Source organism: Amblyraja radiata, chromosome 34 (genome assembly GCF_010909765.2).
Source record: "Amblyraja radiata isolate CabotCenter1 chromosome 34, sAmbRad1.1.pri, whole genome shotgun sequence".
Taxonomy (NCBI): Eukaryota; Metazoa; Chordata; class Chondrichthyes; order Rajiformes; family Rajidae; genus Amblyraja; species Amblyraja radiata.
In genome coordinates, this window is record NC_045989.1 from 10,871,940 (window position 1) to 10,898,274 (window position 26,335).

Genomic DNA, 26,335 nt, shown 5'->3' on the forward strand with positions numbered 1-26,335 from the left:
AGTCAGCACTGCAATCAGCCGTTAACTGTTCAATAGCACTATTTTTAACATGTTTAAAAAGCCAGGGCTTAATTTAGACGTTAAAAGAGTTGGGGAAAATAAACACACACACATACACACACACAGAAGATCTTATCCATCTAAATACTTCAAACAGGAGCAGCAAGGACCAGAGTTCGCTGCTTATTAAAAATAAAACTGCTTTGAACTTATCATCTTCTAACGCTCTGCAAAAGGAACAAACTCTTTTCCTAGTTTTCCTTCCACGTCTTTCCGGGAGACAACATCACTGGTGTAGACGACAGTCTCCTCCACTTTAGTGGCCACTCTCCACTCCAAATGTGATGCAGGAAATGCAATTGCAGGAGGCAGCAGGGATATAGTCAGGCTCTACTGTCTGCGGAGGAAGTGCCGCACTGGATTGGAGTCAGGTAGAAATGGGTGTTGATCCTGCTAGTCCTGTATTATTGAGATGAGGGGGGTAAAAAGCCCCAAATTAGCAAGGGTATCTGTATTTAAGAAGTTTGTCAGTCCATTTTTTTTTCTGATTGTGGCCGGCAAGCGATTCATATCGGGGCAACGGAGCGTCCAGGAGCGGAAAAGGCTGCAAAAAGTTGTAAACACTGCCCAGTCCATCATTGGCTCTGACCTCCCTACCATCGAGGGGATCTATCGCAGTCGCTGCCTCAAAAAGGCTGCCAACATCATCAAGGACCCACACCATCCTGGCTACACACTCATCTCTCCGCTGCCATCAGGTAGAAGGTACAAGAGCCTGAAATCTGCAACATCCAGGTTCAGGAACAGCTACTTCCCCACAGTCATCAGACTATTAAACACAACTTCAAACAAACTCTGAACTATATGAACCTATTGCACTTTATCTGTTTATTTATGTGTGTGTATATATATTCTATGGTATATGGTCACACTGATCTGATCTGTATTTATGCCTACAATATTCTATTGTGCTGCAGCAAGCACGGATTTCATTGTCCTATCTGGGACACATGACAATAAACTCTCTTGACTTGACTTTGATTCTTGTGTTAGCCCGTGTCCACTGGCCTACATTGGCTCTGGTTTAAATACACCTGAAGTTCAATATTCTCATCATTGCTTTGCATTCCCTCCAATGTTCTCTCTCTGCCCAATCTCCTGCGCTCCACATACCACCATTCCCCTCCATCTCTCATTATCCTCAGCCCACAAACCCCCCTCCATCTCCCAATATCCTCACCCCTACAATGCTCCAAATCATTTGCACTCTTCCAATTCCAGTCTATTGTAAACACAAACTCACATAGGAACTAAAAGCAGAGTGGACCTCTCGGCCCCTCGAGCCTCTGCTGCCATTTAATGGGCACATGACTGCACTATAACTCCAATTCCAGTTTACCCATGGTATCTTTTCACCTTTTTGCATCTCAAGAATCTATCTACTACTGGCTTAAAATATTCAAAGACTGCATCCACCACCCTTTGAGGGAGAGATGAGGTCTTCCACTCTAGGACATCTTATCGAGGTGTATAAAATCATGAGAGGAATAGATGGGGTAGATGCACAGATTCTCTTGCCCAGAGTAAGTGAATTGATGACCAGAGGACATACGTTTTAAAGTGAAGGGAAAAAGATTTAATAGGAATCCGATGGGTAACTTTTTCACACAAAGGGTGGTGGGTGTATGGAACAAGCTGCCAGAGGAGGTTGTCGAGGCTGGGACTATCACAATGTTTAAGAAACAGGTAGACACGTACATTGATAGGACCAAACACAGGCAGGTGGGACAAGTGTAGCTGGGACATGTTGGCCAGTGTGGGCAAGTTGGGCTGAAGGGCCTGTTTCCAAGCTGTATCACTGTATGACTATCAGCCCTTTTTCTAAAAACTGGTTGAAAACAAAATTCCATGGCTATTTTCTAATCCTTCCACCAATTACTTTACATCTATGCCCTCTGCTGTTAATTGTCCTCAGTGCCAAACAGCTTTGGACATGCAACAAAATACGGGATACTGAGTTGGATGATCAGCCATGATCATATTGAATGGCGGTGCAGGCTCGAAGGGCCGAATGGCTTACTCCTGCACCTAATTTCTATGTTTCTATGTTTAAAATCAATGCTAACTTGCCAATTAGAAGGGACTGACTGAGCAACACACCACACTATTGAGGCAGGCACAACCCTCGGCTGGAACCCCAGCAGCTTCTCGTCATCAATGACAAATCTCATCCTGACCACACACTGACCAAAGCCACATCACAAACCCACGAACTAAAGAGCTTACACAACTGGGTAGTGGTGGTGTCTGTCCTACCATCCCACATCTAGAGATACCCTGACTCAGATCATCTACCAACCTCAGCTCTCACACCAACCACCTACTGGAAGGAAGTTGATTTGTTGTGTTGTTTCAGTCCTGGTGCATAAGAATATTAAACAATCTCCCCTCTTGACTCAGAAATGATGACCCCCATTACAATTTGCAAAGAAGACAACACAAAGTGCTGGAGCAACTTATAGCAGCATCTCTGAATAACATGGAGAGGTGACTTTTGCGTTGGGACCCTTCTTCAGCCCCGACCCAAAATGTCACCTATCCATGTTTTCCAGAGATGCTACCTGACTCATTGAGTTACTCCAGTACTTTGTGACTTCTTTTATAAACTAGCATCTGCAGTTCCTTGTTACTTTCTACTGTTTGCGAGGAGTCTGGTATCACTCCCAAAGTTAGCTTTGGATTATAGCAAGACATTTTTGTTTCTTATTAAAAACCTGATAATGTTATGGATATAAACCCACCAACTGCAGGAAGTGTATGTAGCCACCAACTCCTTCCTTTCACAAGGACACTACACTGCAAGCAAGTTCAGTGAGAAATCTCTGCTGCCCACCTCCCGCTGTTTCACCCCCATCGGGCAACAAAATAATCCCGCTGTTCAAACACAATAGCTATTGGTTACTTCTTACAGTCACAGGAAGCACACCCCGAGGCGGCAGGAAATGACATAAAACTGAACTTCAAAGCAAGCGAGCCGCCCGTTAGTTAGGCCATCCCCAACACAGGAAGCGCTTCTCCAGTTAACAGGACTGATGCAAGAGTCATCAAAACAAACAGAACACATCGTAGCATCCGGAGATAAAATTATAGCATTCGGCTAAATAAAACATGTTGGTCAAAACTCTACTCTATTTGGTAGTTGGAATGTTTGGATCTATATTTATAGCTGCATAGTTTCCTGATAATTTCATCATACAACTCCTCACTCTCCGCTCCCAATGTGTTTATAAGCAATCTATTTACAGAAAAAAAAGGAAATAAATCCTTGAATTTCAAGACAAGAGACAAGAGACATTTATTTGTCACATGTACCAATTGGTACAGTGAAATGTGTGGTCGCCATACAGCCATACGAATAAAAAAGAGCACAGAATGCGATAGTCTTTAACAATCACAATCGACATCACAATCAAAGTTTCCCACTGTGAGGGAGGGCACCAAAGTTCAGTCATCCTCCTCTGTTGTTCACCAGTGGTTGGGGGGCTCCCGAACCCCTCGCTGTCGCCCCTCTGACTACTTTGACCAACAGTGCCCCAGAGGATATCTTTTCACAGTTACAGATTCCACGCTCAGCATTCCTACTGGGTAATCAAACTATCCCCCCGGTCAAAATTAATCTGCATCGTTCATTCAACAGTAGATTGCACTTACATCTGAATCAGAAGCTTGCAGTTTCTAATCCTTTTCCACAGAGTCTAAGAACCAGTACCAACAGAGTGCAGCATTATCAGAGAGAGCACCTTTCTGGCAAGATATTCAACCAGAGGCTCTCTCAATTAGGCGCACAAGATGTCAACACAATACTCTGAGGAGCTCCTAGGCAAATAAATCACCAATAACCTGCCTTGGCCCAACCATATTGATGCTATGGCCCAGAAAGCACACCATTGCTGCTTCTTGTCAGAGCACTAAAGGGCCTGTCCCACTTTCATGACCTAATTCACGACCTCTGTCGAGTTTTCCCTTGACTCATACTTGCAGCATGGTCGTCACGAAGTCGTAGGTAGGTCGTAGCAGGCCGTGATGCTAGTCATAGGTACTCGTGGCATCAAGTAGGTCGGGGCGTTTTTTCTAGCCTGATGATAAATGTCCACGAGTAAAATAGGTCGTGAATTAGGTTGTGAAAGTGGGACAGGCCCTTCAAGGAAATTCGACAGGTCTCCAACAACTCTTGCCAACGTCTACAGATGCACCATTGAAAGCATCCTAGAGATGCATCACAGCTTGGTACATCAATTGCTCTGCCCAAGACCCCAAGAAATCGCAGAGTGTTGTGGAGTCCATCACGTAATCCAGCCTCCCCCCTCATTGATCACATCTGCACTTCATGCTGCCGAGGGAAAGCCGCCAGCATAATCAAAGGAGTTTATACTTCGGTCGTTCCCTTTTCTCCCTTCTCCAATTGGGCAGAAGATACAAACACACGACGTGTGTAGGAAGGAACTGCAGATGCTGGTTTAAATCGAAGATAGACACAAAATGCTACTTCCCCACAGCCATCAGGCTATTAAACCTGGCTCGGACAAAACTCTGATTATCAATAGCCCATTATCTGTTATTTGCACTTTATCAGTTTATTTATTCATGTGTGAATATATTTATATTATGGTATATGGACACACTGATCTGTTTTGTAGTAAATACCTACTATGTTCTGTGTGCTGAAGCAAAGCAAGAATTTCATTGTCCTATCAGGAACACATGACAATAAACTCACTTGAACTTGAGTAACACAGCGGGACAGGCAGCATCTCTGGAGAGAAGGAACGGGTGGCGTTTCGGGTCGAGACAACTTAACGCCACCCATTTCTTCTCTCCACAAATAATGAAAGCATGTACCACCAGATTTAGGAACAGCTTCATCCCTGCTGTTATCAGACCACTGATTGGACCCCTCATGTACTAAGGGGGTAGTTGCTGTCCTGGTCCCTTCTTTCATCTACACTCTATCTGTACCTGCAACACTATATTTTGCAATCTGTTTATTCCTCTCTTTGCTCTGTTATATTTGTCCTTGATTTGATTATAGCATGATTTGACTAGATAGCATGCAAAAAGGGGTTTCACTGTATTTTCGTACAGGTGACAATAATAAATCAACACCAACAGCCAACTGCACACAAGCAACACCGCATCATAGAAACATAGAAAATAGGTGCAGGAGTAGGCCATTCAGCCCCTCGAGCCTGCACCGCCATTCAATAAGATCATTGTGATGATCATTCCATCAATTTCCTTACAAGCATATTTCTTAAAAACTGGCTGCTGTGTTTCCCATATTACGACAACAACTGCACTTTAGAAAGAATCTCACGTGTTGTAAAGAAGCTCTAGACGTCCTGAGATCATGAAGGACCCCGTCAAAATGCCTTCGTCGTGAAGCCCAGCAGATCAAATTTTTAACATGTGAAAGAAAGAACAGCAGATGCTGGTTTAAATCGAAGGTAGACACAAAATGCTAGAGTAACTCAGCGGGTGAGGCAGCATCCCTGGAGAGAAGGAATGGGCCACGTTTCGGGTCTCTCGACTTCTCTCCAGGGATGCTGCTTCACCCGCTGAGTTACTCCAGCATTTTGTGTCTAGATCAATTTTACACATGTACAAAATTGAGCTACATTCCCTGGATTACGGGGGTTGGCTTTGGAGGAGAGATAATCTTGATCCTACCCAGTTAAGAACGAGTTGGAGTGGTGACAGGGTCCCCTGCTGACCAACACACAGCTAATGAGGGGTTTCAGCCAAGCCTCACTCTGCCTTCAGATCCCACGCTCAGCAGCCACCAGCCACAACAAGAAGAATCAGTGACTTACAAAAATACACAGGAAGTGAAGGCAGGCAGCACATAATCTTCCAGCCACTACTCTGCACACCCACACGCTGTCTGGGATAGCAAGTTGATTCAGAGGCAGTAAATCCAATCGTCAAGTCAACAGCATAAAGTCCTTAGGGCTGGATGAGCTCCACTGTGGGAACAATATACCCCGCCTCCGGCTACAGCTTGCGGCAGGCATAAAGTTAGGTGCACAAGATCAGAAGCAGACTTCAGTGCTGCCGTGCTTGTTATTTTCCTCACGTCCTTGAATGTTCAATTTAGATATTGCTGCAGCTCATGCGATACCATACAATTATTTCCACCAAGAGCAATCAGCACCATTTCCATAAAATCCTCAATCATACCACATCTTGGTTCTTCCTACAACTGTAGGAAGGCAACCCCTTCATCCCAGGAACTAGTTCAGTAAAGTCAAGTTCAAGTTCAAGTGAGTTTATTGTCATGTGTCCCTGTATAGGACAATGAAATTCTTGCTTTGCTTAAGCACACAGAAAATAGTAGGCATTTACTACAAAACAGATAAATGTGTCCATATACCATGATATAAATATATACACACATGAAGTCCAATGATTCCTCCCTGAATTGCCTCCAAGTCAAGTCAAGTCACATTTATTTATATAGCACATTTAAAAAACAACTCTCGTTGGCCAAGGTGCTTTACATTTGTTATAAGAATAGTATAAACAAACAAACTACATACATCTATACATATAGCCCTTGCTCAGTGGACGTCACGAAAGGCTTGGGAGTATAGATAAGTTTTTAGTCTTGACTTAAAGGAGTCGATGGAGGGGGCAGTTCTGATGGGAAGGGGGATGCTGTTCCACAGTCTAGGAGCTGCAACCGCAAAGGCGCAGTCGCCCCTAAGCTTATGCCTAGACCGCGGGATATTCAGCAACCCCAAGTCGGCCGATCTGAGGGACCTGGAGGTGGAGTGGTGGGCGAGAAGACTTTTAATGTAGGAGGGGGCAAGCCCATTGAGGGCTTTGTAGACATAGAGGAGGGTCTTGAAATGTATATGGAACCGCACAGGGAGCCAGTGGAGAGAGGCCAGGATCGGGGTGATGTGGTCCCTTTTTCGGGTGCCCGTCAGGAGTCTCGCTGCGGCGTTTTGGACCAGTTGCAGGTGGGACAGGGAAGATTGGCTGATGCCAGTGTAAAGAGAGTTGCAGTAATCTAGGCGGGAGGAGATAAATGTGTGGATGATCTTTTCGAGGTCATCAAAGTGGAGGAATTGTTTTATTTTAGCTATCGCCCGAAGCTGAAAGCTAGCTTTTACCACGGCATTGACTTGTTTGTCAAATTTCAGTGCTGAGTCAAATATCACGCCAAGGTTTTTGACGTGAGGTTTGAGTAGTGCAATGTAATCCAATCCATAAGTAGTCCAATGCAAGAATATCCCTCCTGAAATTAGAAAACCCAAAGGGCTCTGGCCATGGTCTACACCAAACGAAAACTGAACCACGCCTTATAGAATCTGACCCAAACCAAGCACACTTCCAGGGAGGCCTCCCTGTGTTGCAAGTCGTTTCAAGAGCAGAGGAGATTTGTAATAAAACTAGACGGGGGGGTATATGGAATGAGCTGCCATAGGAGTTGGTTGAGGAAGGCACTATAACAACATTTCAAAGATATTTGGACAGGCACACAAATGGGACAGGCTTAGAGGGATATGGGCCAAAGGGCCTGTTTCCATGCTGTATGACTAGGACTTAAATCATCCCGACCTGGGTATGGTACCGAGCCTGTCCTGCTCAGCATAGACCGATCCAAACCTGTGATCAGAACCAATGCACCGCATGTAGTCATGTCCTGTTGGACTTGGCTTGGGTAGTGGTCTAATTCAAGGTGCTGAGAGCCCTGGCGATAAGATGGGCGAACTCAGTCAGCCTTAGCTTCACTGAACAGCAGAACAGTCTCAACGGGCTGAATGGCCTCCTCTTACTCCTGGTTGGAAAGTAAACTTAGGCATGTACTCTTTCCCCACAGGCACAATCCTGACTCACTGAATAGAGGTGGCTCCAAATATCTGCTCCCTGCACGGGGATAATTACAACTGATAAGTTCCCTTAAATCTGTCCGCAACACATGCATCTTGTTCCTACCGCAGACCACTGGGATAATCTCCTAAATCTCTTCACATCTGGTTTTCCACATCTCTACAACCACCGGATGAAAACAAACCACGTGCCTGGAATGGCAGAAATCAGTAGAAAGAGCCAGGGTCAAAGCCATCGACGCTTCAGACTAAAGCTGGTAACCAATCACCACAACGTGTTACTGAGGGGGCAGGAAGGTGCAAATAAATTCCTGGACACAATGGACTCCTTTGGCACCATTGGGTTTTTGTGATTCCAGATATAGTCCTCTGTGCTCCTGTGGTTTCCCAGTAGCTGATGCTTAGTTCTTAGACAGCAAATATGATTTGCACTGGCACAATACAGTTATCTGTGCAACAGTCTCTGGTGTTTCAACGGTCTAAACTATGGAGATATATTTGGACAGGTGCCCAGACTGGAGTGCAATCGTCACTGAGAGGACACTCATAGGGGGAAGAGAGAGAGTAGCAAGAAATTAATGAACATCTATCTAAATTACAAATTTTGCAACTAATAATTTCTTTCTTTTTTTCTCTCCTGGCTCTCCTTCTCACCTGGACCTTCCTTTCTTTCTGTGGCCCTGCTGGACACTTATTTCATTAACCACAAAGGTGTTCATGGAGCAGGGTTTATCAACGTGTCTGGCCAAGTCCAGCTGTCCAAGCTCAGGCCCAAAGGGCGTCTAAAAGGTTTGAATTTCTATAGTGACCTTCGAGATCATTGTACACCTCAAAGATCCTCAGAGCCAACCCTACTGTGCCAACATTATTGCAAGCGCAGATACACAGCAAGGTTCTGCAAATGTGACAAACTTCGCAAACTTCAACTGACTAGGGAGAATGTTCTGTGAAGTGATACGATGGGTTCTTGTATCGGCAGATGGGGGCGGCAAATGGAACCTGGGCAACCTCTCAGCTAAAAGTCCACAGAACCACATCTAAAAATTTACTTCCTTGTTCCCAGCGTAACATTATCTGTAGTAACGTATTTTGGAACTCTCAGGCAACTGAACCATGCTATCAACAAGTCGAGAGCAGTCCTGAGCTACTGTCTAACCTCATTGGAGACCCTCAGACTATCGGATTTCTCTGGACTTTGTCTTACAGTTCCTTATTAAGCAAAAAAGTGATAAATGGCCTCGACTCAGGGACTTGGAAAATGGGTCCCTGGAGTGACATCAAGCCCACAAGACAGCTGGCTCGGCCACAGGTTGTTGCTGAAGCTGAATTCTAACACTGAAGGAAACAGAACATCAGCAGAAAACATCAGACCGTCAAAGCAACCAAACTTCCCAGGTGCTTCACAGAAGCGCAATCCAACAGGCCAAAACTAAATCACTCAGGTGACCCAAATAATTCAACGGGTTCATATTACAAGTGAGGGGCACAAACAGATTGCGAGATGGAATTCCAGAGCAGCAGCTTGGAAGGAAGAATGAAATAGTGACGTGTTATTTAAATGGAGTGAGACTGCAGAATGTTGTGGTACCAAGGAATCTGTGGGTGTCAGTACAGGAAGCACAAATAGTTAGGATGCAGGATAAGCAAGTAATTAACAAGGCAATTGAAACATTGGCCTATTTTACAGGGGACATGTTGAGTATAAAGAACATGGGCGTTCTAATGCAACTTTACAAGGTGTTGGTGAGAAAACATCTAGCTTCCATCACAGTGAGGAATGTGGGGAATCTGCTGTGGTGGATGTTTATGTTAACTTTTATGTAGTTATGTGTCTTGTTGCTTTTTTAGTATGGCTTTATGGTAATTTGAGTTTCACTGTACCTTAATTGGACAATAAACTGTCCTTTGAACCTTTGAACCTTTGAGCTTATTGCATAGACATTTGGGCTTTTTTTAAAGTTTAGTTTAGAGATACAGCGTGGAAATAGGCTTTACAGCCCACCGAGCTCGCACTGACCAGCAATCCGCGCACATTAACATTATCTTACTTACACACACTAGGGGCAATTTACACTTGTATCAAACCAATTAACTTGCAAATCTGTACATCTTTGGAGTGAGGGAGGAAACCGAGGATCTTGGAGAAAGCCCACGCGGTCACTGGGAGAACGTATGAACTCCGTACAGACAGCGCCCGTAGTTGGGATCGAACCCGGGTCTCCGCCGCTGCAAGGCAGCAACTCTACCGCTGCGCCACCTTGCCGCTCCTTACTAACAGAAGACTACACAAGCATTGGCGGAATTGTAGATTCAGTGCAAGTGTTGATTCCTGGGGCATGGAACTGATGAAGAAAAGGTTCATCAGGTTGAATTGAATAGGGAGATGACCTTATTGAAACAGGTAGAGATCCAACAGGGGAGGACACCAAATGTCACCAGATTTTTAAAACTGTAAAGGGAGGGAGTAGGGAGTTGACCAGGATTGGATCAGCCACAACGCTATGGATTTGTAGCACAGGCTCAAGGGGCCAATTGACCTACACCGCCACCTAAGCCTTGAGCAACCAATAGATGGGATGATTCACATCCGCAATTCCTCCTCCCTTTCCAGACCAAGATAGGAGAGTTCTTTAAAGACAAATCTTAGCGATGGACAAGTAAATTAATCTTTATGGTGCTGATCCCTGAGGAGGAACACAATTGGAAGCAGACTTTGTAAATGCCTGCGAGTGTTTCTCTAATAACAGCAGCTTAACCATAAGAACATCGACCACTCCAGCCTGCCCTGGCCTGTTGGAACTCTTTGCAGACGGATATATTAAAACCATGACTTGCTTCACATTTTACTTTGCTTCCCATGGTGTTTAATCTGTACAATCTTAACCCCTGACTCAGTCACCTAATGACACACAACCACAATCTTCATTTCAACCACTAGGATCAAAACAGATCCAAACACACAATTGGAAAATAAATCTGTGCACATACTTAGCATAACTTCAAATGAAATGCAAAAAAAAAAAAAAAAGTATACTTTTCAAATAGTTTTCTTCCTGGAGATTGCAAAGGATTAACTTCAAAAAGAACACTTTGATTTATGTTCCCCGAAATATTTACTTTGAGGCTGCAGAGACTCGACAAATGACGGCTTCAGTAGACGTGCAGCGGTTGTTTGCCGGCTTTTCAAGCAAAGCAACGTTGGCCTCCAAGAGGCCGATACAAAACCAGAAAATGGCCGGCTGTTGTGTGGACATTGAGCTGGTATAAAGGTCAGATGCAGTGATGCTACTAAAACTCTCGGCATCCAACGGCAAAAGTCAGTGAAATTCGGGATTTCTGAACGCGCGTGTTTCTCTGCAGAGATCGTGTGCCTTGTTGTCAATGAGTTTTGCTGTGTTCTCTGCAGCCTGCTTCACCACATGCAAACTCACTCAGCAATCAATCAAAACCATCAAAACCCCAGTCAACATGAGCTAACACCTTGCTGGGTGTGGGTTGCCTGCCCAGTTTCAAACATATCATAGTTACTAATACTCATTTACACTGTTCCTTTGAGTGCAATGGATGTCCAGGAAAGGGGAAAGGCTTGCATTTCGATTGCACCTTTCATCACTTGAATCCATAAATACTATTGATGTCACTTCTGTAATGTTGAAAACATAACCTGAAGCAGGAGAAGATGCAAAGTGCTGGAGTAATTCAGCAGGTCAGGCAACATCTCTGGAGGACATGCGTAGGTGACGTTTCAAGTCAGGACCCTTCTTTCCGCCACCTCCAATGGGATCCCACATTTTCCCATCTCCACCCCTTTCCGCCATCCGCAACTCCCTATTTAACTCATCCCTTCCCACCCAAACCACCCCCTCCCCCAGGTACATTCCCCTGCGTCCACAGAAGATGCAACACCTGTCGCTACACCTCCTCCCTCGACTATGTCCAGGGACTCCGACGGTCCATTCAGGTTAGGTACCTAACCTAACTAGCACCTCATCCAACCTAATCTACTGTATCCGTTGTTCAAGATGTGGACTCTTATACATCGGCGAGACCAAACGCAGACAGGGCGATCGTTTCGCGGAACGCCTTCGCTCAGCCCGCCTGAACCGACCAGATCTCCCGGTTGCTGGAAACTAAAATCTCCTGAGGCTAAACGCAAATTGGAGGAACAGCATCTCATATTTTGTTTGGGCAGCTTACTTGGGCAGTGGTATAAATATTGATTTCTCTCACTTCAGGTAGCCCCGACATTCCCTCTCTCTATCCCTCCCCCACTCAAGTCGCACTAGCTTCTCATTTTCATCCCACAAACAGCTAATACATACAATACCGTTTATTGTCAATGGCTTGTTTCCTTTAGCATCTTTACTTTTTTACATATCTTTCATTCAATGTTCTTTATATCTCCACATCACCGTCTATATCTCTTGTTTCCCTTATCCCTAACCACTGAAGGGTCTCGACCCTAAACGTCACCCATTTCTTCTCTCCAGAGATGCTGCCTGTCCCGCTGAGTTACTCCAGCTTTTTGTGTCTATCTTCAGTTTAAACCAGCATCTGCAGTTCCTCCTTACACATTTAGTCTGAAGAAGGATCCTGACCCAAAACGTCATCTATCCATGTCCTCCAGAGATGCGACAGAAGTGACATCAATTCAATAGTATTATGTATTCAAGTTCTCCAAAGATGCTATCTGACCCGTTGACTTTTGTGTCTTTTTTTGCAAACCAGCGTCTGCGGTTCCTTGTGTCTATATTTTACTGATACAGGAAGCCATTGAGGCAGTGCTCCTGCTCTGCCATTCAATGAAATTGTGGCTGATCTTTTACCTCACTTCCCTATTCTAGCCCCCATATCTATCCTGCAAACTCAAAGCAAATGTGAGAGAAAGTTTAACAGAGATTTAAGAGGCAAGTTTTGTTACTTTTTTTAATTAAACCCACACAGAGAGGTGGGTGCCTGGAACGCACTGCCAGGAGTGGCGGTGGAAGCAGATATGACAGTGACGTTCAGGAGGCATTTAGACAGATGCATGAACAGGCAGGGAACAGAGGGACATGGTCCACATGCAGACAGACTGGATTAGTTTAAAATTGGCATCATAGTCAGCAGACATGCTGGGCCAAAAGGGTCTGTTCTACATACATCTTAATTATGTCCTTAGATAGGGAGCCCAGACAGATACACAATATTCCAGGCACGGTTTCATCAAACCCATGTATAATTTCACAAAGACTTGGATTGCAAACCTCTTGCTTGAAGGGCCAACATGCCTTCCTAATTGCTTGCCTGTTCACTTTCAGTGTACAAGGACACCCAGGGCCCTCGGAACACCAAATCTGCTCTGCATTTTAAAAACTGCTTTTCTGCTGCCCTTTAGACACATCAAGCCCCAGAGGAGGATAAGCACCAGGGAACCACAGCAGCGATGTTAGTCATAGCATTAAGCATCGGCCAGGACACCAGGGAGAACTCCACTGCTCTTTTTCCAATTAGTTACTTGCAACCTTCATTCTGTACTTGTGAGAGCAAAAGGGTTCCAAGTCCAAACTCTCAATCTAAGGGGTCAGCACCCCTGGCTGTGCATCTGTATTGCAGTGACCTGACAAAACTACATTTGCTGCTGAAAGCAGAGCGGGATTTGAACCCACAACCAGAGGTTGATAGAGAAGCCCATCAATTCATGGCTGACATCTTGCGTTCCGTCTCTTTCAGCCAACTTCAGTAGCCCCAATAAAACTCCACGTGTCTCAATCTCTGCCTCCAGCCAGTCTGACACTCCATGGTCTGGTAAGTAACTGATACCAAAACTGAACAGAGGTGACAATAGGTAGCGCTACTTCCCCCTGAAGAAATCCATGGAGCTTGGCAAACTAATGAAAACCGGCCAAACGTTTGTTATCTAAGAATGTTGTGGTTCGAAGAGAGCATTTGGTGCTGTGAAACAGATGGGCTTTGATTTGACTGATGAGTAACAAGAGGTGAGGAGCATACTGGCCTTCTCTTCTTTCTATGATCTTATATTCCAGCCCAATTCCTCTGGTTGTGGGAGTTGTGTCAACTACAAGTTGGAGTTGATCACCTGTGATGCCCAACCCAGGGGTTATATATCCCCTCAACAATTCACGACCAGTAGAGTCACAGAAAACTCTCTCCTTCTCGTGCCCAGAGGGGATAAATATTATTGTGGCACACTGGGCAGAGCTACAACTATTCGCAAGCAAGTGTTTATGGCTGTCCATTGGTTTCATAAACTGAACATTTCCACAGAAGGAGGAACCATCATCTCCCAGTGAATATCTATTTGCCTCCAGTAATGATCTCAGCAAAACACTTATCCAGCTTTTGAAACATTGATCATGTTTGTAGATACTGATGGAATTTGCTCAATTTATCATCTTCGATGAAAGTTACAACATTGGGGTAATGCTCCTCACCAACCTGAATGTGTTCATGATGGAATGAACAGTCCTTTATTTTCCCCTTTTACCATTTTGTCTACTTTTTCATGTTGGTTCTAAACTAGGATGAGAGGGTCGTGGATATAAGGGGCTTTGATTTATTGAAACCCCTTTTTGTTTATGTGCCACAATTTCATGAAAAACACCGAGAGCCCATTTTCCACTTTTCGCAAGGCTTTAGTGAACATTTGCGCCCATACAAAATGCACAGCCTGTCCACCAATAGCAAGAGGACAGAAGCGAATCGCTCAAGAGCAGATTCGTTGCATATTTTGCAATCTAAATTTAGCCTCCACTTGCCTCCAGATACAGTTGCATTTTCCAATCACAGGTGCTAGCCATAAATCTCTTAAGTGTCAAGTTAACCTCACTTCCAATTCTCACAACACCCCGCAGACTGACTGGTTACTGTGGCCAGTTGTTCACATTTTTACTAATATTTAGGAGAGCCGCAATATAATTGATATTCCTATAATAGTAAAGGTCCTGTTCTCTGATAATACGTCTCGTAAAGATTGCCCAAAGCTGGTATTTATTCAATACCATGTTTTATTGTTTTTTAATTTAATTTACATGACTGGGGATCTGGTGGAATTGAACTGGAAATCAATTAATTATATAAAAATGTGGTACATGGCCAGTAACAAAATTATCACAAGAACCCATTTGGTCTATGAAATGCCTTTAATGAATGGAATTTGCAATCCTTATCCATTTCAGACTCATCTACAACTTTCTAATCAGTGTGGTGGTTGATTCTTAACTGACCGTTGAAATGCCATAGTAAACTGCTCAGGAATTGGGAATAAAAGCAACACCCACTCACCTTGAACGAACGCCTCTAAAATTCCTATTCACATTTAATTACAGTGAGAAAGCTCACCCCCCAATGCCAGCGAGGTCCATGGATATTTGGCAGACCCATCACTGCACTTCAATAAAATCCCTGTGTAGCGCAGTTGATTCACCCGTCTTTCTGCCTCTTCAGTTCTGGCATGGTTTCAAGGTTTTCTAGGCTTTATACTGTCTAAGAGAGATCATTCATCAGGGCAAGAACAATTACAGCTAGTGCTTTCATATTTCACTTAGTGAGCATTGATATCAGATGGCCTTGACAGCAAGGTACAAAGTTAAATTGGGCAGCAGGAACTGGGGCTGGCCTTTCAGCCCTTTGAACCTATCCTACAATTAATGTATTTAGAGGCGTAGTCTTACAACATGAAAACACCAACTTCGGCCCAACTTGTCTATTCTGACCAAGAAGCCCCATCTATACTAGATATGGATCCCTTTCAACCGTTCCTATCCATGTACTGTCCAAATGCCTTTTCAATGTTGTTACAGCTCCTGCCTCAACTACCTCCTCTGGCAGCTGGTTCCATATACCACCCACCACCCTCTGTGTGAACATTTGATGGATTAAGTTCAGGATTAAACATTTCAAACATGATACAAATATATCATCATCAGTCCTGAAGAGATTTTAATGTTACACTAGACCGAGTACAGACCCATTGGGTCTGCTCCCACAACGCGATATTCCAGCAGTCACCACGGGCGGGCATGGACCAGAGGACCCGAGTGAGGCCACGGGCGGGCGTGGATACGAGCGAGGCCTCACGGCTGCGGTCTCGATGTCTCCTTCAACGCCGCAGTCTCGATGCCTCCTTGATGGCCGCGTAAACCCCAGCCAGGGCGTCGTGCGTAGAAGTGGAACGTTAATTTAAATGCAGCCCTCCCCTTGACGTCACTGGAAACCCACCACCCCTTTGTGACGTCACGTGAAGCAGGTTGAAGGTTTGCCATTTAAAAAGTTGGTTTTTACATTTTTTTTTTTTAAACGTTACATGTTGTGAAGTATAGCTAGCATGTAATGTGAAGTGAAGCAGTTTAGTTTGTCGACGTGGTTAATATGATTAATAATGTGTGTACATATCTGCGCTAGCGCGTGGTGTTTTGACGAAGATAGAAAGACACAGACGACACACACGCACGTATACATACAAGATGAGACTTTTAATAGTATAGAGATCTCCTAGTTTTAACTCCTCCTTCTTCTCAGTCCCCCATGTAAATACAGATTGTTCAGACTGAACCCATAAATTAATCCAATTGCTTGGCATTGCTAAAAGCATTACCAGCTCCTATAATCACATCGACATTGCATGCACCACCACCCATATGAGTCACTTATTTAGACCACAGGAGGAAGGGTTTGTAAGTAAATACACTAATAAATCACGATTACTCAAACACAGCAACACAACTTAGACCAGTTATTTGTGCAGTAATGTAATGAAACTGAAATTATTCCACTCTTGAGGCCACTGGAGACCATTATTTCTAGAACTTTCTTTGGGAAATTACATACAGATATTAATATGCTCAACCAAATATGGTCAAATCTGTTGATTGTTGTAAATGATGGTCTTAAGAAGATGTGATCAGCAAATGGCTTGTATTGTTAACAATCTGCACAGAAGCTACAGGTTGACAGCAATGGATCTTTTAACATTCCCGTTCTTGCACAAGTTTGTTCTTTACATAAACCATATCATGTCAATAATGAGTGATAAAAGAGGCAGTTTAGCATTCCCTCAAGGGTGATCTGCAATTGATACCGACATGGGCGGCTTCCATTTGCACAACACCTCGATCTATAAACTAAGATTAAAACTTGAGCAAGATCTTTCTTGCAGGAACAGTCCTACTTGGCTGGGATTTAAAAAAAAAATGTTTTAATGAAAACATTGACTCCTTAGTTGTTCAACAATTGAATAAGAAAGAAAAGAAAGCTTTGGTGCCCAATCCTGGCATTAATCGTTGATGGATGGATGCCAATGAGGGAGGCTTCTGGCTTGTGGCACATCAACACAACATAACATGGATGAACAGCAAATGGGTTGATATCTAAATAAACAAACGTAACAAACCACAGGACAGGAAGATGGGGCGGGGAGGGTGATTATTGAACATGACTTTGCATTCTCCTCAAGTGAGTTCATTTGCAGAGGTTTCCACTCCTGGTCAGTCGTGCTACAACCAGAACAAGTCCTGGATTCCCTGTATCTGGAGAATTGAGAGCTCTGGCTTCATTGCTTTGGGATGGGCAGATTAGTGTTGAGAGAACTAAAGGGGCTGTCCCACTGCGACGACCTAATCCGCGAGTTCTGGCGAGTTTGCCCTCGACTCATACTCGCAGCATGGTCGACACGAGGTCGTAGGTGGTCTTTGTAACTCTCTTTCATGCTCAAGAGTAGTCCCCATGTACTCGAGGCCTCAGCTAGGTCGCGGCGTATTTTTCAACATGTTGAAAAATGCCCGCGAGTAAAAAAAGGACGCCATGGAAAAAAAATCGTTATTTTTTTTACTCGGAGGTTTAGTTGAGGTAGGTCGTAGTAGATCGGCACGTTAGTCGCAGGTAATCGAGGGTAGTCGAAGGTAGTCGTAGATAGTCTTAAACATAGTCGAAGGAGGTCTTCAACGACATTTTTTCAAACTCCACGAAACTCTTCTAAACTCGCCAATTAGGTTGCCGCAGTGCGACAGCCCCTTAAGGTAAACTTGGCTTGGAATTCATTGCTTGATTTGTGTTAAACAGTCAAAGGTGCACTGAGGTCTACTTGGAGTTAAATCATTTTCACAGGTTGATGTGAGGCAAAAATGCTGGAGAAACTCAGCAGGTGCGGCAGCATCTATAGATTCACAGGATTGAAGTAAAGAAACACACATACACACGAATAATAAAAATGACACTTTCCTCCAAAAGTGGCAGTTGCTGCTGGGTTTAACGTTATCTTTAATATATGACAATATTAACTTAGATCGCAGTTGGCAGGCCTTTATGGAATTTCAGGAGGATTCTGCATTACAGTAGCATTCCCCATAACTCCCAAAAGGTGCTGCAGTGAAAGCTGCTGAGGGGAGGAATGTGAAGGACATCAGGATGTTCCCACTGGAGGGTCACATTGGTTCCAACCCCAGCCATCCCGACACGTCACCCATTCCTTCTTTCCAGAGAAGCTGCCTGTCCTGCTGAGTTACTCCAGCTTTTTGTGTCTATCTTTGGTTTAAACCAGCATCTGCAGTTCCTTCCGACCCATCATGACACTTTAGTTCACCTCCTCACCATTGTAACTGAAGAATAGGTCGCCACTTTATACAGAGCAGGCCCTCAGCAAAGAGGATCCTGGTACTCTGCGGGCGGAAAGAAGAGTGGAGCTTGGGTCAGATAATTGGTCGGAGTGGAAGGGGAAGTGTGCTTTGGAACTCTCGTCTCGTCTCAGTCTCGTCTACCGCAAAGAAAAAATAAACCCGCATCCTGGACACAGGTGAAATTCTGCAGTGACTTGGTGAGTTAATATGATTTGGTTGGTGGTGGGGGGGGGGGGGGGGGGGGGATTTTGCAGGTTAAATTTTGCAGTAAGTTAATGAGTTAATATAATTTTGGGGGGCAGGGGAAACAGGTTAAATTGTGTAGTGAGTTAGTGTTAATATGATTTGGGGGGGGGGGGGGGGGGGGGGAGAGGGGAAGGCGATGATCCTCACATCTTACATACAAATCAAATCCAGTCAATGAGCCAGGTCAACAATTATCCTTTAGAAACATAGAACAAGAATTGCAGGAAGAGGCCATTCAGTCCTTCAAACCTGCTCAAAGCAATCATGGCTCCACATCCATCTTAGTAGTCTACACCTTCTCCCGATAACCCTCGCATTAAGAGAAACCTTCCTCCTCCCCGGACACATGTAATGACGTGGCCTCCATTGCCTCGGTGGGAGAGAATTCCTCAGGTTCCCCACCTCCATGGAAGGATTTCATCAAATTATCTTTGTTCTTTGTGGCATACTCTCTATCCCAAGATTTTGACGCCCTCATTAAGAAGCTATCACCAGCTCCTCTCTGCAAAGGCAGGCATCGATTTAACTTAAGCAGCAAAGTTTTAACAAAAGTGGACCATTTGGTACCTTGAATCCATTTCGCTGTTCAAGATCGATCAATAGTAGTACAGAATGGGTACTTGCTTCACTCTCCAATAAAACATTAGTGTAATTTTCCATACACCGCGCTACCAGAAATATATCTTGAGAATACGAACATGCTTCCAATAATTTCCCATCCTTATACTTCAATGGGCAAGAATATACTGGGTGTGGGAGTGTGGTGGATGAGACAACTTTCACCTCAACATTGGCATTGGAACATCAATACCACCTTCACTACACAGAGTATCAGATGTAAAAGATATAAAAACCAGCACTGCAAGCTGTCTGCATTATTGCTTTTGATCCAGTATTAGTTTAAGATTCTAGAAACATAGAAGATTGGTGCAGGAGGTGGCCATTTGGCCCCTCGAGCCACCACCACCATTCATTGTGATCGTCCTTACAAAATTCTTAAGGGGTTGGACAGGCTAGATGCAGGAAGATTGCTCCCGATGTTGGGGAAGTCCAGGACAAGGGGTCACAGCTTAAGGATAAGGGGGAAATCCTTTAAAACCGAGATGAGAAGAACTTTTTTCACACAGAGAGTGGTGAATCTCTGGAACTCTCTGCCACAGAGGGTAGTCGAGGCCAGTTCATTGGCTATATTTAAGAGGGAGTTAGATGTGGCTCTTGTGGCTAAGGGGATCAGAGGGTATGGAGAGAAGGCAGGTACGGGATACTGAGTTGGATGATCAGCCATGATCATATTGAATGGCGGTGCAGGCTCGAAGGGCCGAATGGCCTACTCCTGCACCTAATTTCTATGTTTCTATGTTTCTATGTCCTCAATCAATTCTGAAGTGTTTTGATCATTTGGGCTCAGAAAATAAAGATAAACATATCTTTCTTCTGCTAGGCTTTCCTATCTGAACTTTGAGAAGTTGCACATTTCAAATATTCATGTCTTCAGGCAACAGACTGCAGACAGCAAAGACTCCTCAATGCAACTTTCTTATCAGCTATCTGATCCATTGCACACCTTTAACCTCTTGCCATTTGCAACCTCTCTCATGTTACTTTCTGTTATCAATTCTCCTGTGGTCCGTATTCATCTGAACTTTGAACTGCTGAGCCTACAAAAATCTAAACATGCCTTCTGTTGCTCGCTGAGTTCCATTGAGCCTCTAGTCTTCCCTGGATCTCAAAATTACTGCAATTATTGCATCTCTCAAGTTACCTGTTCACCTTCAGCCTTCTCCAGAGATCGATGCCCTCTAACCCCTGGTTTCTTGCTTTGCAGGAGGTAACACACGGAAATCGGCAGCTCAGCAAGTCAACCATCAACGACACATTTAGACTAAACTCACATTAATCCTGCGTAGAGGCATGGCATTGCTACGCTTTTAATACATGTACTAAGATACAGTGAAAAGCCTTGTTTGCGTGACATCCAGTCAAATCATAATATACTGGAGTACATCATCAAGCCATACACACGTATCACAGATAGTGGAAAGAGAAAAATGCCAGAGTGAAGAAGTGTAACAGACACAGAGAAAGTGCGGGCCAAAAAGAGTGCAGGGGCCACAAAGAGGTAGGCTGGAAGATTGACTTATGAGAGCTCTGCAGGTTAATGACAGCGGGAAAGAACCATTGCCGAATCTGGTTCCCTGCTTGGTGTGCTCTCATCTACTCCCCCATCCAGATTTTGCCACTCATCTACACACTAGATCTAATTTATAGCAGCAATTAAGCAACCAACCCAAAAGTTGTTGGGTTATGGAAGGGTCCCAGGGAACAAGGGCAGCCCATGTACCAATGAGTACGTACTAGAGGCCCAATTGACATAAACTCAACCTTCAGAAGTCAGAAGAAATGGTAAGAACTGGGGCTTTGAACGGAGTCAAGAACTTCAAAATAACCTGCTACTGCTAGTCACTGTCACTCCATCCTCACTAGGATGCAGGGAGGGGTAGGCACCTACAGGAGTACACGGGATAAGGTTAATCTTTGCAAGCCGTCTCCCTACATTCAAGAGAGAGCTAGATAGGGCTCTTCAAGATAGCGGAGTCAGGAGATATGGGGAGAAGGCAGGAACGGGGTACTGATTGGGGATGATCAGCCATGATCACATTGAATAGTGGTGCTGGCTCAAAGGGCCGAATGGCCTACTCCTGGGTCTATAGTCTATTGTCCCTATAGGGTTGGCAGTTCATAGCTTGTCACATGCAAAGAAGGTTGTGAATCACAAGGCAATGTGCTGGCTAAGGGAATCCGTGTAATTCAAAGTAAAAAGTTAATATCAACATTATTTAGTGAAGAATTGAGTGAGCCAGACAAATGGAGCTATCAAACACACTGGAGGAGTTTGACTAACAAGCCAAGTGGCAGAGAGTTACGTCTGACAACTGCCAATGGTGTTGGATAGCAGCGACTGTGACCTAATAGCCAACGTTCGCCAATAATCACATAGGAGAATAAGAATTGAACAGTGCGGCTAACCCATGGCCATAAATCACTGCCGCAAGCATCAGCCATTTAAGTGCCAGGTCATTGTGACAAACGGCTCACCCGCCACCACTGCCCACATGGATTATTCGGCTTCGTCCTGTTCTCAAATATGCAAGAATACGGGAGCAGGCAGGTGCTGCGCTACAGTCCAGAGGAGCCGCTGCATTGTTGACGGCGTCGCATTCCAGATACCAACTCAACTTAGAGCTCTGTGCAGGAAGGAACTGCAGATGCTGGTCTAAACAGAAGACAGACACAAAATGCTGGAGTAACTCAGCGGGACAAGCAGCATCTCTGGAGAGAAGGAATGGGCGACGTTTCGGGTCAAGGCACTTCTTCAGACTGAGTTACTCCAGCATTTTGTGTCTATCTTCAACAGAGCATTGGTGAATACTAAAGGGCCTGTCCCACGAGCATGCGACTCCATGCGGCAAGCGCTACCTAACGTGGTCGCTTGAGCTGTACGGCGGGGCCGGTCCCACTTCGATCGCCGGAGCCATATGGAGTTGCGCGGAGCTGGTCCCGACATCGCGCGGGGCTCCGAAAAACAGACAGTGTTAAAAAATTCCACGCGGCAACAGCCTCGACGCCGTACATCACGCGCGAACTTCTCGCGGACTTCGCTCGCATTTCATGTCACTCACTCGACCTCCGCACGGCCCCCGCTTCTGGTTATGTCGCGTTTGCCGCATGGAGACGCTTAGGTCGCGCTCGTCGCATGGAGTTGCATGCTCGTGGGACAGGCCCTTAATGCTGGAAGAGGTCCACAGTCCCGAGACAATGGGTGAAAGATCATCATCCAAGAGGCACCTCCAAGAGAAAGGCAGCTTGGCCAGTCAACATTTCTGAAAGTTGTGCCAAAACTACAGCAGCAATTTATGTTTATATACTGCATTTAATGTAATGGTTCAATGGTACTTCATTGTCACGCGTTCTAAGGTACAGTGAAATTCATTTTTGTATACAGTATCATTTTTGTACAAGTATCACTACACATGTGGTGCTAGACACCTCGTAGATAAGCATCTCAATATCACATCCTTGGGCGGCAATGACCAAACAAACTGATGCCAAGTAGAGTAAAAGCTCTTTATGTGGATCTTGGAGAATCTTGGGAATTCACTAGACTTGAGGCTCAGTCACTGGCTGCCTTTAAAACGGAGACACAGATTTCTTGGATATTAAAGCAATCAATGGATAAGAAGACAGGGCGGGAGAGTAAGACTGGAGGTAGAAGATCATCTCTGATCTTGTTGACAGGATCATGCGGGCTAACGGCCTAGACCTGCCCCTCTCCTATTATAACAAGGAATTGAAGATGCTGGTTTATCAAAGAAAGTCTCAAGTGCTGGAATACCTCAGCCGATCAGGCAGCATCTCTGGAGAACATAGAAAGGTGATGTTTCGGGTCGGGGTCTGTCGTCAGACCGATTGTGGGGGGGATGCAGGAAAGAAAGCTAATGGCGCTTTTTCACGGGGCGACTTGACGCAAGATGTAACCAGAGTGAAGTGGTCGTGGTCAAGCACAATATCACACGATATAACGTGGTGTAGATAAAGAGTTCCCACAATACTCAGCATTTCTGTTATTTGTGCGAGTGACTTGTCCGTCTCCCAAGCTTTCCCGTTAAATCTTGAATGAACATTGTGAATCCCCATTCATAAAAGAGAAGGTAATTGCGCGGGAGGGTTAATAATTGACAATCTGCTGCTGCCTGCCCGCTGAGTTAAAAAGTTCCCACGGTCACGATATACAGTGTATCGCGAGTCTTGCGTGGGAACTTTCAGCGGGCAGGCAGCAGCAGATTGTCGCTCCCTTCAGTTTCACCCCACCTACACCCCTCTGCTTCCCGGCATTGTGTGTGACCCTTCCCTCCCCTCTTCAGCTCCCCGCCCATTGCACCGCCGCGGGGGCTTTGCACTGTCTTCACGTCGGCGATGCCAGCAGGTCAGTGCCAGTCACCGGAGACGTCAGGATCAACGGGACACCGACCCCCAGGTCCACTGCAAGCACTGATATACCAGAGACCCACAGCCAGCAGCAGCGCAGCCCCGTTCCAACTCCAGAGTAACACGCTCCCCGTAGGGACAGAAGCTGATGGTGTGCAAGGTACGTCTTGTTCTTGGGGTTGCGGATGAGGGGGCGCAGCTCGGGCTGTCACGTCTCCGGCCACCCCCCTGTACAGGAGCTGAGACTGGGAACTGTGGGGTTGTTTGCAGTTGCAGAGGGAGGGGGCAAGGGCGGTACAGTTCACAGTCTCAGCTCCAGTCCAGGGGGGTGGCCGGAGGCGTTAGGACCAACGGGACACCGACTGCAAGCATGGAGATCCCAGAGACTCACAGCCAGCAGCATCTCTAGCCCAGCCCCGCTCCAACTCCAGAGGAACCCGGGTTGCGGATGAGGGGGCGCGGATTCCTCTGGAGTTGGAGGGACAGGGAGACACAGCGGCTTTTGAGAATGGTGGGCAATCACTTCCAAAGTTCTGCCCACACAGTCAGTACACCTCTCCTACACTTGTCTCCCGCACTAAGATCATCTCGCAGAGAATGATCCCAGCCTAACAGCATGTTAATGTGAATGTGGAGAAGAGGACCATACAATGCAGCACTGCCTTGTCTGCCCCCTACTACCCAACCAGTGCAGCTCAAAGGATCTTGCAGTGTTCAACAAAAACGCAAAGGACTGTGTAAAGGAATGGGAAACTGTCATATAGTCAACCAGCTTCAAAGACTCGAAAAGAAGAAGAAGAAGCATGTTCATTCCAGATTACTCACCTTCTGTCCCCTCTGTCCAGCTTCCGGGTTCACCGTTCGCAGGAGTTCCCACGGTACACGCAAGAGTTAATACGGATATCGCACTGGCCTCTACGTTCATATAAAGTTGCAATGCTCAACCACAAGTGTATAAGTCACTCTTGGAGAAATTCAAGCTTGCTTGCTTGCTTGCTTGAATTTTCTCCCGAGTGACCAAGTTACACGATTACCTGCCGTTAGCGCCACGGTGGACCACGAATGCCGTACTGTTATCGCACGAGGTTCCCACGATGTTAAACTCTGGTTAACTCTTGCGTCAAGTCGCCCCGTGAAAAAGCTGCTTAAAAGAGATGAGGCAGAAGAGAGCACGGATCAAAGAGATGGGTTCCAGTGAGCTTCTAAAAGGGGCAAGAGAGGGAGAAATGGAAAGGTGGGGATGGATGTCCATTGAAATCATTGAGCTCCACAACTTACAGCATCTGGCATTTAAACTTGTGCCTGCCAATGCTGGAACAATTAAAATCAGATGTCGAACAAGCTAGAATTGAAAGAGTGTAAAGGTTTCAAAAATGCTGAAAGAGATTTCAGTGATAAACCACAGGCAGACTGAAAAACAAAAATGCAAATCCAGGTCCAAGTTCCACTTTACACGGCTATAATATCACAATATGATTCACCTAGACTCTTGCTGTGTAACAAAGAGAAAACACTTGGACATAAATGTAGGTGGATTAAGTTTACAAACAAGACCAAAATTGGCAAAGGTGTAGACAGTGAGGAAGGCTGTCGAAAGAATTTTAGATCAGTTACAAATCAGTGAAGAAGTGGCAGAAGGAGTTTAATCAGAGTGTGAGTGTGAGTGAGATGTTGCACTTTGGGGGGTTGAATGTAAAGGGAAAGTATACAGCTCATGGCAAGACCCTTAACAGCATTCGGGGTGCAAGTCCATAGCTCCCTGAAAGTGCCAACACAAGTAGATAGATTAGTGGCATGCTTGCTTTCATCAGTTCAGGCATTGTGTACAAGAGTCAAGACATGACGACGTTGCAGATTTATTTTTAAAAGTTTGGTTCGGCCACATATGGAGTATTATGGGGAGGTCTGGTAGCCTGATCATCTGAGGGATGGGTTGGCTTTGGAGAGAATACAGAAGTGGTTTACCAGAATGTGGCCTGAATTAGAGAACATTCGCTACGAGGAGAGGGTGAACAAACTTGGGTTGTTTTCTCTGAAGCATCGGATGTTGAGGGGAGACCCGATAGAAGTATTTAATATTATGAGAGGCATAGACAGGGTGGACGGTGAGAATTTTTACCCCAAGGTGGGAATGTTAAATACTAGAGGACAAAGCTTTAAGGTCAGAAGCGGAAAGTTTAAAGGAGGTACGCAGGACAGGCTTTTCTTCCTTCGCGGTGAATGACGGCTTCCTGGAGCATGCTGCCAGGGGTGGTGGTGGAACCAGGTATGATAGCGGAGTTTAAGAAGCATGTGGATATGCAGGGAAGGGAGGAATATGGATCAAGCGCAGGCAGAGGAGATTAACGGCATCATGTTGGCCATTGATATTGTGGGCTGAATGGTCTATTCCTATGCTGTACTGTTCTCTGTTCTATGTCAAGCCACTTCAGAAGGATTTCTTCTTCATGCCCGATCTCTCCATAGAAACTCTGGAATTAAGCCATTATCCACAATGGAGCAGGAGGGTTAAATTTCTTAGGAAACGGCAAAACATTTTGGCCTAGGCTATTCGACACTTTCCATTATCTGTTTGTTGTGCAGAGGAGGAATCCA

The 26,335-nt window shown here is 45.2% G+C and overlaps 1 protein-coding gene across 2 annotated transcripts in view; it reads right to left on the reverse strand.

The window, feature by feature from the left end:
• Window positions 1-26,335, reverse strand: part of smad3 (SMAD family member 3) — an 82,679-nt gene that overhangs the window by 33,516 nt on the left and 22,828 nt on the right. Inside the window, exon 1 of one of the 2 annotated variants that reach the window (XM_033050041.1) lies at window positions 7,624-7,628. The exons of the other annotated variant lie outside the window; for it this stretch is intronic. The gene's annotated coding sequence lies outside the window, so the exon portion shown is untranslated. Of the gene's footprint in view, window positions 1-7,623; window positions 7,629-26,335 lie in introns of those variants that run through there. 2 annotated transcript variants of the gene reach the window in all.